Source organism: Myotis nattereri, assembly GCF_964212035.1.
Source record: "Myotis nattereri genome assembly, chromosome: 2".
NCBI lineage: Eukaryota > Metazoa > Chordata > Mammalia > Chiroptera > Vespertilionidae > Myotis > Myotis nattereri.
Genome location: NC_138076.1, coordinates 102,290,571 through 102,307,535, shown reverse-complemented (window position 1 = coordinate 102,307,535; position 16,965 = coordinate 102,290,571). Strand labels below are relative to the sequence as shown.

Here is a 16,965-nt window from a genome sequence, read left to right as displayed (position 1 = left end):
CTGGCACCCCTATAATTCTGATGTTGGTATGCTTGAAGCTGTCCCAGAGGCTCCTTACACTATCTTCATATTTTTGGATTCTTTTTTCATTTTGCTTTTCCGGTTGGGTGTTTTTTGCTTCCTCGCATTTCAAATCATTGACTTGATTCTTGCGCTCCTCTGTTCTGCTGTCGGGAGTCTGTATAATATTCTTTATTTCAGTCAGTGTATGCTTAATTTCTAGTTGGTTCCCCAATATAACATCGAGGGTCTCATTAGTTTTCTTGTAGATCTCATTAAGTTTATCGGCGGCTTCTAAACAGTTCTTGAGAGACCTTAAAAGTGTGGTTCTGAACTCTAGATCTTCCATTGACAATTTTGTCCTGTTTCTTTGTCTCCGCATTTTGTTATGCTTCCTTGGTGCACCCCCTAGTGGTCTTTGTGCGCAGTCTTATAAACCTTGATTGTTGTAGCTAATTCCAGGGAGGGTTTGACCTCCAGGCCAAGTGGCTATGAGAATCAGCTGTGTCAGCAGTGAGAGAACTTCTGTCCTCTAGGGAGGTGCTAATCTGGCGTTTGCCTGAGGCTATCCGGCAAATGCCTCTGTGCAGGGCTTGGGCGGGGCGGGTCGCACAGGATCAACAGGGTGGGCCGGAGAGAGCAGTTATGGAGGCTCTCAGTCCTGTCCCCAGGGGCTCTGCCTCTCTGAGTCCCAGCACCCGCTGCAAAGCTCGGAGAGAAAGCTGCCCTCGCTCTGACCGAAGCTAGGCAGTCCCGCTTCTCCCGTTTGAGTCTGGGTCCCTAAAGACTCGCCCGGATCTGGAGCTCAGAGTCTGCGACTCCCTCCCGATTGAAAACGCCAAACGCGCCCTCCGCCGCCAGCCCGCTCCGCGCACTCCGCACCTCAGAATTTGACTTCAGCACTGCGCCTCCTCTGAGTGTCCGTATGCGTTTCTCTTTCCTCCTAGTTGTAGGACTTCCACTCAGCCAGCGTTCCAGTGGTTTTGGGTGATGTCCGTTCCGTCTTTTAGTTTCACTTTTGAAATAGTTGTTCAAAGCAGCAAACTCCGGCGTTAACCTATGCCGCCATCTTGGTTCTCCTTGACTGGTCTTTTTTATGATTTCTATATCCTTTGTCATGCTGTTGAGCATCCTTATAATGATTACTCTGAACTCTCTTATTTGATAAATTGCTTACCTCCATTTCATTTAGCACTTCTTGTGGAGAATCCTCTTGTTCCTTCATTTGGGGCCTGTTTCTTTGTCTCTGCATTTTAGCTGCCTCTTTGTGTTTTTTTCTATGTTTTAAGTAGATCTACTATGGCTCCCTGTTTTTGTAGGGTGGCTTTATGTAGTCAGTGACCTGTGGGACCCAGTGGTGTAGTCTCCTTGATCACATGAGCTGGGTACTCTAAGAATGTCCCTTGTGCATGTTATATGGGCCCTCCTGTCATAATTCAGTCTTGATTGCTGTTGGTCCATTTGTGTGTGGGATCAGCACTCAGGCTGGCTGGTAGTGAAGCTCAACCCCCAATACAGCATGAAAATTACTACGCAGGTGCTGATCATACGAAGTGGAATTCGCCTCAGGATGGATCTGTGCGTGCTGAAATCTCCCTGTGGATATACTGTTTGTGAAGCTTATTGGATCCTGCTCTGTTGTCTAGAACTGGTCACTGGGTGTAATAGTTCTGGGCCTCTTTGGTGAGGCCCTGGTGCAGGCCAATGTCAAATGCTGTCTGTGACTGCCTCTGGGCAACCTGTTTGGAGCTATCAGCAATCCACAGCTTGTGGCTCCCTCTACTGGGCCTGGGTGTGTATAGGAAGGACCAAGCTGTGCACCAAAGTCTGCTTCATACATGTATATACATTAGGTCCTCGGGTTACATCGGAAATCCGTTTCTATGGTGCGACGTAACGCGATTTTCGCCCTAAGTCGGAACCCACCTACATAAGCACCTACGTCACAGACATGGAGCACATACACAGCAGTAATGAAGTGAAAGAGTAAAAAAAAATTAAAAGATAACAATTCCTGACCTTTACTTACGGTAAATAAATAATAAATCATTCAAGACTGAAGATACAATTATTGTCTTTAGAAAAGTCAGCCACTGGGTGTTTAAACAATGTTTCATTACTAAAGTTGTAAAGAAACCTGGGTTAAGCTTGGCAGGCAGCCTGGTGTAATAGTCTCTAAGAATAGTGTCCTTTTTAGTTGTCTCAATTGAAATGAACAAAGAAATGAGCAGCAGCAGTCAGTCTTGAGCAGATGTAAGGGTAACTGGAGGCATATGCAGAGGCACTGAGCCTGGCTATAGTGGGACTTTTAGGAGGGCTGCTAACTTGATCTTCCCGCTATGGCCTCCTGAATCTTGACCACAGTTCTCAGAAGAGACCTGTTATAAAATTTGGGTTTATATTAAAAATAATAGGAAGTCATTGAGACATTTCAAGTAGGGAGGTGACGTGATCTATTTTATGTTTTACATGATCAGCCTGTCTGTGGTGTGAGAGTGGATTAGAATGAATGGAGACAAATGAACATAGGAAGCTACTGTTAACACCTAAGCCATAAAGGATGGAGGCCTGAACTAATAGGAAGTGAAGAATGTACATAAGGGGCATCTGGTGGCTGATTAAATGTAGGAAGTGAGCCCTGACTAGTTTGGCTCAGTGGATAGAGCGTAGGCCTGTGGACTGGAGGGTCCCAGGTTTGATTCTGGTCAAGGGCATTAAAATAAATAAATGTAGGAAGTGAGGGACAAGGTGACATTGAGAAAAGAGAATCCTAGGTTATTAAAGAGCTAGTTTATTAAAGAGCTCATTTAAGCATAATGAGAAATGTAGCAAAATATTGGTAATAGACAGTAGGGGTGTGGTGTTGCCTTTCAGTTCTTCACCAAGGATCTGGGGATATTTTTTGTCTTGGTCTGTTCAGAGCATTTTTTTATCAGCTGGATTCTCTGTAACCTGCTTGACCTCTGCTATGGCCTACATCAAAAGAGCTAACATTTTCAGAGGATAATCTATGTTCTGAAATCTGCTATGGACTGAATTGTGCCACCATCCCAAATTTATCTGACGAAGTTCTAACCACCAATGAGACTATATTTAGAGATGCAGCCCATAAGAAGGTAATAAAGGTTCAAATAGGTCATAAGGGTGGGTCTTAACCTGATAGAACTGGTGTCCTTACAAGAAGAGGAAGAAATATGAGTGCTTGTCCCCTCCAGACACCCACATATATGAGAGGCCACATGAGCACACAGTGAGAAGGCAGCCATCTATAAGCCAGGAAGAGAAGTCTCACCAGAAACCAAACCTGCCAACAGCTTTGTCTTGAACTTCTGGCCTCCAGGACTATAAAGAAATGAGTTTCTGTTTTTTAGACTAGGTGGCATTTGTTAAGACATCTATGGTATTTTGTAACAGCAGCCCAGCAGACTAACAGTGTTAACAGGTAAGTATTGTCATTTTCATTTATAGATGATAATGAGGCTTGGTGTTTGACTTGACTAAGATCCCACAGGCAGTAGCATGTCACCCTCTGCACTCCAATGGATCCTTCCTTATATATCAGCCCTTTGTTTCTTCAGAGAATCATCTGGGCTTACCTGGGAAGTACCAAGTCTTCACCAATTCTATTTCTAAGATCCTAGCTGCTAGTCTTCCTTTCAGCCTGCTGTGCAGACCCATAAAATTGTAGCAGGATAGTAAGAAGCTAGGAAAATCCCTGGCGAAGTAGAACAAGGAAACAGACAAAATTAAACAAGGCCAAACAGTTTGGGCAACTTATAGCCAGCTTGTGAATCACATGACCTTATCTTCTCCAACCAAGGACACTTGAGAGCAAATGGTTTATACCCTCCTCCATAATCAGAAAATACATAGCTTAAATCACCCTGGCCTGGGAATCTAGAGAACAAAGACCCAATTAAGGACATTTGTGCCAGCTAAACCCAAGGACAGAGGACAGTGGGAAACAAGTAATAAAAATCCCGTTGAAGCCAGACAAACCTAAGATAAAACAGACCAAAGAATAATTTAAAAAACTCCCAATACACTCATTTGAGGTCTCAGCATATTAAAAATGCACCTGGCAAGCTGATGAATATTCTACCAAAACCCTCCCCTAAGAGTCTCATCTGCAAGAAAATGAGAGAGAGGGAGGGAGGGAGGGAGAGAGAGAGAGAGAGAGAGAGAGAGAGAGAGAGAGAGAGAGAGAGAAAGAAAGAAGAAAAACCACCTCAGTTCAAAGATTCAATGCTCACTCTAAAGAAGGCCCATGCCCCATCCTAGGCGTGAACTTTTTATTTCTTCCTAAATTCTAAGGATGTCCAGGAGACTTGCAGCCAGGATAGCATTGGGCAGTGCAGCTTGACCTGAGATCACACCCTGATCCTGTTTCTAAGGCCCCCTTTTCTCTCACTTCCCAGTGACTTAAAGCAGCCCAGCCTTGGCTCACTTCTTTCCTAGAAAGCCAAAGCAGAGCACCACTTGGGCTCCCCCTGTTATTTCTTCTACCCTAATTTCTTCCTTTGTTTCTCTGTCCCCAGGGCTGATAAACATACTCAAACCCACCTGGACTTGTATTAAGAAATCTTTCCTACATAAAGTTAAGAACCCACGCACTATAGGCTGGCCTGAGGCAGACCTGCTGTGGGCCAGCCCATGTCCTGTAACAGAATGGTGGAACTTCAAGGCCTACTCTGAAAAACTACTCAGACAGTCTTCCCAGTCTCAGAGGTCCTGAGCTTTGCTGCACCATTGTCCTCTCACAATAGCAAGGGGATTGTAAATCATCTATAAACTTCTCTGCAGTATACTGCCTGGCTGTATGTAATTTCACAGGAGACTCCAGCACCTCACCATGTTATGGAATTGCAATGTTGCTAGTTTTTTTTTAAAGATATGTTTTATTGATATTAAAGAGTGAGGAAGGGAGATAGAGAGAAACATCAATGTGAGAGAGAGAAATCGATCAGCTGCCTCCTGCATGTGCCCCGACTATGGATTGAATATGAAACCTGGGTATATGTTCTGACCAGAAATTGAACCCACCACCTTCTGGTATTGGAACATTGCTCCAACCACAGAACCACACTGGACAGGGCACAATGTTGCTAGATTTAAAGAGGAGCTTTTTCTAATTTAATTGTTTATTGTTACCTTTGTGTAAGATACCTAAGCTTGTAATACCCTTGTTTTAAGTATAGTTGCACAAGGTCCCTACTGAAGCAACTTCTTATGTTTTAGTGTGAACCAGATGAAATGACTGTTTTGGAGGTCAAAAAATGATCCAATATCAGCAATTTCATAAATGCAGTTGCCCCTAATCCCTCCCTTCTCTATCCCACTTGGTAATTCATGCTCCAGGTCCCTAACTGTGAAAAGGGTTAAGTAATTAGTTTAATACTGGAAGGGATAAGGTCTAGAGAGGATAGAAGCATCATGACCTGAAGAATTAAAACAACCATAAACCAAGGACAGAGGTATTTCTGGCCTGAGCAGCTAGGAGAGTTATAGGGGTAATAAAACATCTCTGGGGGGAAAAAAAAAAAAAAAGGCTATTTTACTTTTTTGAGCAGAGAAGGCAGCAGACAGCAGACAGCAGTTTCAGTCTCAAGGCTTGGCAGGATAAGGTTGCTAGGTACAATAAGATAAATAAATAATAACTCCAACTTAAACAAATAAGTTGGATATGTGAAGGACAAAAAAAAGTCACAGGATATTGGGGAAAAGGAAACATTTTCACAGAGAATAGAGGAATGTTGCAAAGTAAAGAAAAAGAAAGAGGGGAGAACCATGTGGGCTTTGACTTTAGCAGAGTGACCAATGAGGAAAGCACAGAGGTCCTAAGTTGGGAAAGGGTCCAATTAAAAAGGGTCATAAAAAACAAAACAAAAAGCTACAGCTTTTATAAATGCCTTAAGACAAATAAAGCAGTGGCCACCCTCTTTAAGGGACCCCCCACCACACCCTGTCTCTCCATGCCAGGAAAGACAGTCTTAGAATTAGAATTAGGGTTTTAAAAATAGCATCTGTTTGCAATAAAATTTCTTCTGCTTGCAATAGTTTCTGTACTTCTCGCTACCACCTTTTGTCCATGGCTTCATTCTTCGAATTCATCTGGACAAGAACCCAGGAAAGAAATCACCCCTGTAACCCTGCTCAATAAAAACCCGGAATTAGTTGGTGCATTGGCTGGGAACTTAGAAGCTGACCTCTTTACATCAAACAGTGAGCATATGAAGGACCCACGGATTCTATCCCTTCCTCTGCTATCCCTTTATAATTTTGCAGATATTATTAGGCATCTGCCAGCCACTTAAACCTGGCTGCCATCTTATGCCGGTATTTCTCCTTTCTCCTTTATTCTCCCTCCCATACTCACGCTCCACCTCTAGGGCCAAATTAAAGAGGGCATGGGTCAGTCAAATTAAGAGCCACAAGGGTGACTACCACATAAAAAGTCTCCCATGGGAGGTTAAACTGGTGATAGGTCAGGTTAGAGTATTAGGCTTCCCACCAGTTGCAAGACAAAGCCTGGCCATTGATTAAATGAGTGCTTGGATCCAGCACTGAAAAACAAATGCAGCAAGTCCTCCCTTTTGAATGTCCTTATGTAAGGGCCAAGTGGGGGTGCCTGGGGTCAATCTCTAAGACCAGCAGAGGCCTCATAGGAATACAACTGTAATTAAACTTTGGCCCACCGGGGATTGCACATAAGAGTTGGTCACTCACTTGCCCTAGCTGATTTGGCTCAGTGGATAGAGTGTTGGCCTGTGGACTAAAGGGTCCCAGGTTCAATTCTGGCCAAGGGCACATGCCTGGGTTGTGGGCTTGATCCCCCCGAGTAGGGTATGTGCAGGAGGTAGCCAATCAATGATTCTCTCTCATCATTAATGTTTCTATCTCTCTAACTCTCACCCTTCCTCTCTGAAATCAATAAAAGTATTTTTTTTTTTTTAAATTTTGTCACTAGCACTCTGGGCCCTCACAGTTGTCCTAGAGAGCTGTGGAGAGAAACCAAGACACATATGTGAAATCACAGTTGGACCCACAACACAAGTCCACTCTCCAACCCAGATCCTGAAAGGACAGAACAGGACTGATAGCTGTGTCCCTAACCCCTCTTCCAAGAAAAAGTCACAGAATTTATCAGTAATTCAGCCTGCCCTTATCTCGGCCAATGGGAAAGTGGGGGAAACTAGCCCAAGGCCAAAAGTATGCTAGCCACCGCCCCCCCCCCCCCCGGCTTTGTGTAACCAGACCCGAGCTGCACCCTGCCCTTGCGTCACTAACCCGCGGCCCTCACTCAACCAACTGGAATCGGCCAAATCAGTGGTCAGAGTGTGCCCCCCCCCCCCCACCCCAAGCCCTATAAATTCTTGTTCTCTTGGAACTCCGGGCTCTCTTGCACCCTATTGCTGATTGGTAGGGGAGGCAGAGGGACCAAGCCCGGGCTTGAATAAAGATTCTATGCTTTTGCATCAGACTTGGTGCTCCCTGGTGATGTCCTTTGGGGGATCTTGAAATCTGGGCATAACATTTGGGGGCTCGTGCGGGACCCCCAAGACTCACGAGGGACCCTGATCTGGAGAGTCTGACTGACCACGGTAAGTGTCTGTGTGTTGTCCATTCTGTTCTGTGTGTTGTATGTTCTGTTCTGTGTGAGCTCACTTCTGAAATCTGTAGTTCCCGAAACGGTCTAGGTGGACGCACTGGGGGACCATGGGCGGGAGGAGTCAGAGGACTCTCCGATCCTCCATCTGGAGAGGCGTGGAAACCCCTCACAGGGGGAGTGGGTTCCCTTTGAGAATCTGAGATGAGTGGCACATGGCCATCGTCTAATCTGTAGTTTTGCTTCCGCGGAGTCAGAAGGCTGTTTTGGTTTTGCTTCCATAGAGTTGGAAGACTGTATTTGTCTGTGTTTGTGTGTGTGTTTGTTTGTTTTCTGTTTTCTGTGGACTTACTGGACGGACATTATGGGACAGACTCAAACTACTCCTTTAAGCATTCTGGTCGTTTTAAAGTCAAGGGCTGGGCCAAACCTGCTTGCCAGCCTCAGGTGTGGTTTTCCAAAACCGCTGGGAACTTGGGACCTTGAAGCTTACTGAATTCAAATGATAAAAAACTTATGTCTTGCATTTTTGAAGTTTATTCTTAAAAATGTTACTGATTGAGAAATGCTGAATATTTGACTTGCCAGCTAAAAGTTTAAGATTCTGATTGAATTGGGAAAAACTGTGTGTTGTGGTAGCTAAATGCCTTTGCTGAATGAATGTCTGGTGAAAGTATGTGAGTGTGGATAGGAGGGGGCCTGCCCTCTCCTCTCCTTTGTGTGGCTCCACGACTTCGGTCAGGCGGGCATCTGAGTGAGGATCTGTGAAAACAGGTCACCCCCTCCCTTGTCTGTCTCTCGTCACCGATCATCATGAGGTCAGGACAAAGTAAACCTACTGTTCTTAATTACATGTTAGAGAATTTTAAAGGGATACAATAGAGATTATGGAATTGGAATTAATGCTGAAACATTGAGGAAGCATTAGTGAACAGCTGTTTGTTTGTGTGGGATTAGCCAATTTGCTACCGAGAGGGGGGACTGGATGCAGTCTTAACTCCTCCGGTAGGTTCTTACCAAGACGTTGGTCGAGAATTCTGTTCTGGGACATGGGTGCCAGGAGTGCCCCCACGCCCGTCTGGGGAGTTGGGCATTGTTCTGTTTATCTGCTCAGCTCCAGTCTGGGCTAGTCTACTGAGAGAGTGTGAATACGAGTGTTTGTCTATTTTGGCTGCTCATTACTGGTCTGTGTGAAGTGAAAGCTACTTTGATTTATTTTGCATTTCTGTTAATTCATCTGGCTGAACGTTTGGGCTGGACCCCGAAATAGTTTGCAAAATCTCTTAGCAGCTGTGAGAATTATTTTTTTCTCAGAGTCTTTTGCTCACTATTAAAGGGGAATCAGCCCGCTTAGTTAATATAAATTTCTGTCTATCAGTTGCTCTTACCTGGGTTGTAAATTCGTTGTATTAAATTGAAATTTTGAAATTCTAGGATAGATTTAAAGGCTAAAATAAAGGTTGGCTAGGTTCCAAGATTGCTTAGTTCTGAGATTGCTTGTACAAAAAGCAAGAGAGAAGTCTTTTCAAGTTAACTGTTTGCTTAGCAAATTAACAAAGTAGTAAATTTCAAAGAACTTGTTATTTATGATTTTCTTATCTCTTTGGTGGACACAAAGGGCTTACAGCTCCGCAGGGTGGCGAGATTTACTGGCCCTAGCCCTGCCTATGACGTGTTTTATTTGACTTGCCGTTTTCAGTTGTTTGTTGGAATCCTCATGGAGGACATGGCCTGGTCTTTCCCTTCCTCCCTCATCCTGATTCTGAAAGCATCTGTAACTGGATTTCAGATGGTCTCCAGGCTTTCTGTCTGCAAGGGACATCCCTGTCACCCGTTATCTTTCCAGGCCGACTAAAAGCAATCGGACTGGACTGAGAGAAGGGGGCAGGGGTGTTGGGAGTTATGCTACTGACTGCAGACCTAGCAGGTCTTATCAATGAACTTCAAGGTCACAAAAAGTAACTGTAAGCACAGTTAGTCTTTCTCTGCCCTGGTTTGTTCTTTTTAGCCCTTCCAATGCTAAATTAGACCGATGCCTATTCTTGGTTTTGTCACAGGAGGTCTGGATGTATCTTAAAAGTAAAGGTACTTTAAAATGTGTTCATAAATGTTAAAGTTGCTGACTGTTCACTTTTGGTAATTATTAAAAGATTAAGGTTTCTAAGAATAAAGAATTCTAATACGTTAAAAACAACTAAACTCCCAGGAGAAAAGCGGAGGAGGAACAAAGCTGAAGTCTGCAGCCACCCTGGTGATTTAGAACTGTTTGCCAGCAGACTGAGCCCCTGAGAGCCAGGTCAAAGAAGGGGGAGCTGGATGCCTGAGCTGAGCTGCTAGGGCCCTGAAAGAAGAAGCAGCAGCAAGCAAAGTAGGGAAAGCTGTGGATAGAGCTAGCAAACACTCCCTGTTTGCAAATGTACTGAAAGGGTTCAGTACCTGTTGCTGCTGGAAGAGGAGGGGCTGATATCCTCTTCCAGTGCACTCCCTTGGAAGAGGCCTGGTTGCTGCTCTGCCACAAAGGGAACTGGTGAGAAGACAGAAAAAGCAGGGCCCTGTAACTGATAAACAGGGTTAACAAAAGGGCACTCTCCCTGGACCTGGGAGCCATCAGAACTTTGAAGTTCTCCAAGAGAGGATGAGTCTGGCTCGGAGACTGGCCGAGGCCTCGTTGGGTTGGGAGAACCGGAGGCTGCGTATTGAACTTGTAGACTGCGGTTTGCTGGGCAGAGGTCCAAGCCCAGTTGTATAGGGGTTAAGCTGCCTGTGTACAGCAAAGCAGCTTTCTCCTGTGCCAGAATACATTTTAAGGAAATTGGACAGACTGTGTTTATAGCTAGAAAGAACTGGCCGCAGTGCACAGCCCTGACAGTAACCTGCAGAAAACTGTATAATAAACTTAAATGATGCCTGCATCTTCATGGACATGGCTCCAAAGAGACAATGACAATTTTGCCCTATAAAGGAAGGTCAAGAGTAGACTTTAGTACCTCCCTAAAATGTTTGTATAGCCCTACCGTATCTCATGTTTAGTAGCAGAAGATTTAGCTGCCTAAACTGGCCATGGTGCCAATATTATGTTTCATTGTATTAATATGTTATATTAACCTTCAATTCCCTTATAGGTTTGAATGTAGCTGTAGCTGCCGAGAGGGCAGGTGCCCAAATGGGCAAAGAAGAATACCCATCAGGTTTTGGTCTCTATTGAGAGACAGTTGACAGTTGGCAGCCTGTGTACTGTCTTGCAGGCCTGCGTGACCATGCCCATGTCAGGGGTGGTACAAACCTCGGCTGTAGAGAGCTGGGAAAGGCCTGTTTGGAATAGAAGGTCTGAGTCATGGTTGTGCATTTTTGAAGGACATGGAGGGAAGGTTTAAAGTCTGGTTTAAAAGTATAAAATTTATAAAGGTTGTGTACGTAATAAGAAGGAAAAAAGAAATGTTAAAAAGAAATTAATCAAATAGTACAAGCCAGTAAGCCAGAGAGAGTAAATAATTTACATTCTGCCTCCCTAAACAGAGGGTAAATAGTTATGCCAAAGTACTTAGGGGGGACTGATAAAAGAAATCCAACAGTTACTGTTTTGTTATAACTCTGAAGAATCCATGAAAAGAAACTGGCAAGCAAAATCAGAAAATCTTAGAGCAGATCAGTATGTTTTTCTCCTTATATAATTCCTCTGAAATTTGGCAATGCTTAATAAATCATGGCAATACATTTCTTTGCATATATTTGCCGGAGACCATTAATCGTCTTCACTAGCTGAGTTTAGACAGAGACCCCCAAAAGCTAGTAGCCCTTCAAAGTCCTAGTAAAGGTCAGGGCTTGAAAGTCCTAGCAAAGGTCAGGGCTGTGCACCACCCAGTTAATCTAGGAACCACTCAGTTAATTTAGGTAATAATAGTTGAAGCATCCCCACCTTAGTTCCCTTAATTCCTTAGATACTTATGTAGATTCTTGTTGATTATTGTTAATCAGATACCCTGCCTACTCCCAGAAACCTATTGATGAGCTAATCAGATACTTAATCTATTCCTGGAATTTGTCCGCTGATCCCTGTGTCATTGAAACCTCCTTACCCTAGGGCTACCCCAAACAAACCTCCTTACCCTAGGGCTACCCTAGATCAAATAAAAGGTTGGAGTGGCCTGAGCATCCGTGGAAGTCTTTCGGGACTTGCCCGCCTGGTCCCCCAATATTGCAAAATTATCTCGTGTCTTTTTCTCTCATTTGTTGTGAGGCTCCTCTTTCAGATACCGAACCCTACTCCACACAGAACGTGGAGGGAGTCATACTCGACATATATTCAATAAGACTAGTTCCTAATAGTGGTTTTATTAACGGAAAATTTTGACTGGAGTATCATGTTTTAAAGAGACCTGTCTGGACTCTGAAGACTTGAAGCCAATAAGAGTGCCACGGGAAAAGCCTGGTATCCTACTTAGGAGCCCTGAAGATGGCTGGCGCTGGAGCGTCAGGCCCATGCCCTACCATCACTGGCAGTTGGTCAGAGTAGAAGGGGAGCAATAAGGATGCCTCTGCATCCCTGCGGAACCCCACACACTCTGGGCTGCAACGAGTAGGAGGGCTACTGAGATGGGCCTTAAAGCCTAGAGCGTGGGCTCAGGTGGAATTGCTACAGGTGAGAGATTCACCTAACGCAGCAGATACTGCAGGCAGGCCTGATGGCATCTGGATGGCTTGGCTTCCTGGCCCTACGGGGCACATTAAGATCCTATCTAATAAAAGAGAAACATGGTAATTGGCATACGACCGCTACCCTTCCCATTGGCTAATCAGGGCGATATGCAAATTAACTGCCATCGAAGATGGCGGGCGGCAGCCAGGCAGCTTGAAACTAACATGAGGCTTGCTTGCTTCAGTGACAGAGGACTCCAATGTTCCCCGCCTGCTGCTGCAGGCCTCTGAGCTGCAACTCTAAGCAACTATGTAACAAATATAGAAGCTAAACAAAACCCCAGAAACCTGCTTTAGTCCGTCAGGGTTCAGCCAGCAGGATCGCAACATTGTAAGCAAAGGCCAGAAACCTACTTTCAGCAGCAGAGGCCTAAGAGCTGGAGCCAAGCCTCAAAGCTAAAGCTGGCCCAGAATAAAACAAAACAAAACAAAAAAAAACAACAAGGAGCGGTTGGGAGCTTCAGCCACCCCCAGCCTGAAAACAGCCCTCAGCCCCTAACCCAGACTGGCCAGGCACCCCAGTGGGGACCCACACCCTGAAGGGTGTGTGACCAGCTGCAAACAGCCATCATTCCCTCACCCAGGCTGGCCAGGAACCCCAGTGGGGACCCCCACCCTGATCCAGGACACCCTTCAGGGCAAACCAGCTGGCACCCACCCGTGCACCAGGCCTCTACCCTATATAGTAAAAGGGTAATATTCCTCCCAGCACCGGGATCAGCAGAGCCGTGAGGCCTCCTGGCACCGGGATCAGGGTGACAGGGGGCAGCGCCCAAACCCCCTGATCGCCCTGCGGCTCTGTGTGTGACAGGAGGCAGGGCCACAACCTCCCTATCCACCCTGCTCTGTTCATGACAGGAGAAGGCGCCCCAACCCCTGATCAGCCCTGCTCTGTGCCTGATAGGGGGAGTTCCCCAACCCCCTGATCGCCCTGCGGCTCTGTGTGTGACAGGGTGCGGCGCCCCAACCCCCCCCCCCCCCACGGGCCCTGCTCTGTGTGTGACGGGGTAGAGCCATAACCTCCCCATCGGCCCTGCCCTGAGTGTGAGAGTGGCGGAGCCCCAACCCCCTGATCAGCCCTGCTCTGTGGGTGATAGAGGGTGGCGACCCAACCCCCTGATGGGCCCTGCTCTGTGCATGACAGGGGGCAGCGCCTCAACCCTCTGATTGGCCCTGCTCTGTGCGTGACAGGGTACAGAGCCCCAACCCCCCTGATGGGCCCTGCTCTGTGAGTAACAGGGGGAAGTGCCCGAACCCCCTGATTGGCCCTGCTCTGTGCATGACAGAGGGTGGCGCTGCAACCTCCCCATCGACCCTGCCTTGAGTGTGACAGGGGGCAGTACCCCAACCCCCCAATCGGCCCTACCCGGTGACTGAGGGTGGCATCACAACCTCCCGATCGCCCTGCTCTGTGCATGACAGGGGGTGGCGCCCAAACTCCCCAATTGGCCCTGCTCTGAGCCCGACCAGGGGCTGCACCTAGGGATTGGGCCTGCCCTCTGCCACCCGGGAGCGGGCCTAAGCCAGCAGGTCATTATCTTCCGAGGGGTCCCAGACTGGGAGAGGGCACAGGCTGGGCTGAGGGACCCCCCCCCCCGCCCCCCGTGCACAAATTTTTGTGCACTGGGCCTCTAGTTCAATTATAAAATTCCAGCAAAGGTAGTCAGTTACCATTCTTGTTGTGTTTATGCAAACATCAGGCCAAATTGAATACAGTAGATAAATTAGTCTTAATTTGGCTTTTTGATAGCCATAGAGGAATTTTAAGAAGAAAAATCCTATTTCAATAGAGGTTGTTAAAACTAAAATGGTTTCTTTCCCTTCCACCGGACCATTTGTTATAGTTTGTCTCTGCCAGGTCACAAGCCCAGCTCCTTCTGTGCCCAGGACAGCAAGGAGCCTGACTGGAAGATGACCTCTGACCAGACACACCCGTTGCAGATCACCCTCAAGAAGACAGCGGACCTTGGTGGACCCCTTGTAATCCTCCTGATGCTGTTGACTTTCGGCCCTTGCATTATTAACAGACTAGTTCAATTTGTCAAGGAGTGTATAGGAGTAGTTCAGTTGATAGTTCAGTCCATCTCATGATTGAGCCAGAAGTTCCAAGACAAGGGGGGAATGAAAGGACAGAACAGGACTGATAGCTGTGTCCCTAACCCCTCTTCCAAGAAAAAGCCACAGAATGTATCAGTTACTCAGCCTGCCCTTATCTCGGCCAATGGGAAAGTGGGGGAAACTAGCCCAAGGCCAAAAGTATGCTAGCCACCCCCCCCCCCCCCGTCTTTATGTAACCAGACCCTAGCTGCACCCTGCCCTTGCGTAACTAGCCCGCGGCCCTCACTCAACCAACCAGAATCAGCCAAATCAGTGGTCAGAGTGTCTCCCCACCCCCCCCCCCCCGACCCCAAGCCCTATAAATTCTTGTTCTCTTGGAACTCCGGGCTCTCTCGCACCCTATTGCTGCATTGGTAGGGGAGTCAGAGGGACCAAGCCCCGGGCTTGAATAGACTCTATGCTTTGGCATCGGACTCGGCGCTCCCTGGTGATGTCCTTTGGGGGATCTTGAAATCTGGGCATAACAATCCCACTCAGCCTTTTCTTCTGCTTTCTATCAGTGGTATTAGGTCAGATGGCATCCAGCCAGGATCCCTTTGTTCCTAACCAGTTGGGCCCCCAGTATGACCACTGTCTCCTCGGTCCAGACCCAACTAAGTCTAAATTCTCAGTCTCCATTTGTACAAGCCTCTTTGATATAGAGGGAATCAGAGTCCTATGAAATCTCCTAGGCGAGGTAAATATTCCCCAAGACATCAGTTGGGGGGCAGCCATCTTCTTCCCACTCCTAGCATGTGATCCTGGCCCTGAATCTTCTCGGCAGGCATACCAGGACTTAATTACAGGTCTCTGTCATTTCTGCCACTAGCCCTATGAAGGTTTTAGTCTTTTAAGTATTTACTCTCAGTCCAAGCGGGTTTTTCCCAGGCAGTTTTACTGTGTACAGAATTAGAGGTTTTATTGCACCTGAGGGGCCAATTCCTCAGGTGGAAGAGGGTACTTGATTCATTAGGCATGATAAAGGCACAATCCTGCAGGAGGTTAATGACCAATGCCTCCTGATGAGAGCATCCCGGTGGGGGTTAGTTTAAGTTCAGAAGGGCTCTCCAGATCCCTTGGAATTCTAGGGTTGGAACTCCAAGTGATCTGCATGCAGCAGATATTAATATCAGCCTTACAAGAGGGCCTGAGGGTGTTAGAGAAATATTCCTATCATTGGGCACACAGCAGAAAGCAAACTTGGATATGCACCGCTTCCCTCAGGACAAGGAGAGTAGAAAGGATGGCTCGGCATGGGCGTGGATTTGTGATGTCTTGTACACAAGAAACATAATAATTATGTTCAGAGAGTAAGTATGGATAAGTCTGCCTGACCCTCATCTGCGACCCTACATAGTGAGTCAATCTTTTACTCCTTGCCAGTGGGAACTCCCTGTACTCTTAGCCAGGAAGGGGGCATCCCCCTCAGGGCAAAGGGAGAGTCACAAAGGATGCTGAATGTCCTTTTGTGTGTTTCCTTATAGATGGGAAGTGTGTTGTCCACACTGCATAAAGACAGACCCTTAGGGTGTATTCTTAAGCATTGGGATGATTTCTACTCACAAACGTTAAAGAAGAGATGTTCTGCACTCAGGCCTGGCCCCAGTATCATCTTTCAGATGGGGAGTGTTGTCCCCCAGAGGGAAGCCTTAAGTATAACACCATCCTGTAGTTAGATCTTTTCTGTAGGAGAGGAGGGAAATGGTCAGAAGTCCCATATGTCCAGGCTTTCTTTGCTCTAAGGGAAAAGCCAAATCTATATAAGAACTATAAACTTGATCACTCCCTCCTGGCAATAGTAACCCAAAACCCACCAGAGGAAAAAAAGAAGAATGAAAAGGCTCCAGTACCACCAGAGCCCTTTTGCCCTCCATCTGAATCCCCATGTGAATTATTTTGTCTCCCTTATCTTGGACTTTCAGAAAAAGTGCCTCCACCGGCATAAAAGCTAACACTCAAGACTGTCCCTACACAGAATCACCCAGGAGGCCTCTACACCCTTATAGAACAAGTGGGTGACTTTGGGTGTATCAGAGTACAGGCCCCTTTCAGCCTTAAGGACCTGAGCTAAATAAAGAAAAACCTGGGTAAATTCTCACATAGTCCTGATAGTTATATTGAGGTCTTTCAGAGCCTAAATCAAATATTTGACCTATATTACCAGGACTTAATACTCCTAGAGCAAAGCTTGTCCCACACAGAGGAGAAGATTTTGGCAGAGGCTCCAAACTTTGGCAATAATTATTATGTTTCTTGTGTACAAGACATCACAAATCCTGAAGAGAAAGAGAAATACTTGACAGGGTCTCAGGCAGTTCCCCTTGCAGACCCAGAGTGGGATCCTGATGTTAACATGTGGAAAATTAGACACTGTCTGGCTTCTATAATAATAAAAGGTAATATGCTAATTAGACCAGACAGCCAAATGACCTTCCAGACAAAGCCATGGCTGCAAGGGCCGAGCCCCTTGCACAAATTTCATGCATCGGGCCTCTAGTACATAATAAAAGTCATCAGGAGAAGCAAGTCTAAGCCTATTAATTACTCCAGACAAACTACCATCATCC

At 46.3% G+C, this 16,965-nt stretch overlaps 1 protein-coding gene across 10 annotated transcripts in view; it reads left to right on the top strand.

Annotated features, from left to right (window-relative positions):
• Window positions 1–16,965, top strand: part of VMA22 (vacuolar ATPase assembly factor VMA22) — a 58,555-nt gene that overhangs the window by 8,767 nt on the left and 32,823 nt on the right. Inside the window, exon 6 of one of the 10 annotated variants that reach the window (XM_081083492.1) lies at window positions 4,539–6,052. The exons of 8 other annotated variants lie outside the window; for them this stretch is intronic. The gene's annotated coding sequence lies outside the window, so the exon portion shown is untranslated. Of the gene's footprint in view, window positions 1–1,537; window positions 2,053–4,538; window positions 6,053–16,965 lie in introns of those variants that run through there. One more of the 10 variants, XM_081083493.1, reaches the window with a different exon arrangement.